The sequence below is a fragment of the Mus pahari genome, unplaced genomic scaffold (genome assembly GCF_900095145.1).
Source record: "Mus pahari unplaced genomic scaffold, PAHARI_EIJ_v1.1 scaffold_11015_1, whole genome shotgun sequence".
Taxonomy (NCBI): domain Eukaryota; kingdom Metazoa; phylum Chordata; class Mammalia; order Rodentia; family Muridae; genus Mus; species Mus pahari.
The window spans coordinates 17,613-19,169 of record NW_018391759.1 but is presented as its reverse complement, the minus strand read 5'-3'; the positions used below and the strand labels follow the sequence as shown (position 1 = coordinate 19,169).

The 1,557-nt window shown below is 35.5% G+C and overlaps 1 protein-coding gene across 1 annotated transcript in view; it reads right to left on the bottom strand.

Annotated features, from left to right (window-relative positions):
- Positions 1-1,557, bottom strand: part of LOC110314683 (UDP-glucuronosyltransferase 3A2-like) — a gene marked incomplete at its 3' end in the record, with an annotated part of 26,444 nt that overhangs the window by 9,684 nt on the left and 15,203 nt on the right. The gene's annotated exons all lie outside the window — the stretch shown is intronic.

The window sequence follows — 1,557 nt, the reverse complement described above, 5'->3', positions numbered from 1 at the left end:
ACCAAGGATTTTGTTTTGTGCATTAGAAAAGAATATGTGCCCTGTTCTTGCTGAAAAGGATACTTGAGCTGGAGACATGGCTCAGCATCGAAGAGAACTTTCTGTCCTTCCAGGTGACAACGGTTCAGTTCCCAGCGCCCACATAGCAGGAACCAGCCCTCTGTAACTCTAGTTCCAGAGGACATGATCCCATCCTCTGGTCTCTTCTCAGACCAGGCAAACATATGTCTGGTGCACAGGAATACATGCAGGGCAAACACATAGACACATATAATAATTTTAAAAATAAATTAAAGAATACTCTATAGATTCCTAATGGTTCTTATTAGCTTATAGTGGTATTGTAGATGATAGTGTGTATGGATATTATTCTCATTCTATAACTGTAAAATTGAATAATTAAGATGTTTTCTATTTCTTCTTTAAATTCCTTATATTTTTCTTCATATTTGTACTTTATATCTGGTACATATATGACATATTACTTACATCTTCTCCGTGAATTAACTGTTTCACATATTTTAAGTAATATAATTGTTAAGTTTGAAAAACAAAAAATTTCCAATAGTTATATATAGTCTTTAATCTTCTGTGATAGTTTCAATACAAATCTGCTTCTTATATCAACAACCCCAACTGTCTATTTTGCTTCTAACATGATTCTTAAAGAATCGTGTGGCCAAATAACCTACAGAGTAAATTCCACACTTCTTGGTCATGCATCTCTTCAAACTATTTCTCCCCACTCTTCTCTTTGCCAACTATTCATCTCTCTGTGTTCCAATATCTGATTTGGCCAGCTAAAAAGTGAGGATTCTGTCAATTATGTCAAGATCTCTAAATGTAGATGAATCTTCTACTACTTGGACATTGAGTCAGGGAACCCAGATGATGACAGTCTCACTTCAAAATACATATGCTACACCCCTACTCCCCCAATTTGAGTTTTCAGAATGTTTTACCCAAAACCCATAGCTGACAACTCTACCCAGGAATGAAAAAAAAGAAAAATATATCATTCACAATTAATCCTCAAAACTTTCTTCTCACTCAGTGCCAGGAATTGTAGAGACTCTGGCAACCAGTAGAACCAGGAGGAATCTGTACTCTCTCTGCATTTAGATGAAAATAGGAGAAATATCACCTTTATCATTTCAACGTCTCAGACACCACTGTACAAAAACTCAGAAAATTATTCCTTCCTTCGAGGGACAGGGAATTATAGAAGTTAAGATCAACAAAACAACAATCCTACAGTGACAGGTAACAACCAATCAAAATTTATTAGCTCTCTGTACTTTCAATTTTTCAGTGGTAGTGATTTTGAGCCTACATTGATCTTGTAAACTCCATGGCACCTTTAATGGATTACAATAGCTGAATGAAATTTAAAGGATTCAATTGACTGGGGACAGAGAATAACAGACACAGATCTTGTTGCCACTCCTGCTAAGTTCTGTCTAGAAACATGCCATCTGAAAGAGGTGTATATTTCATCATGAAATGCATGCATCTGTAACAAATACAAAATGAACAGACATTTGCTGCATTTTATAC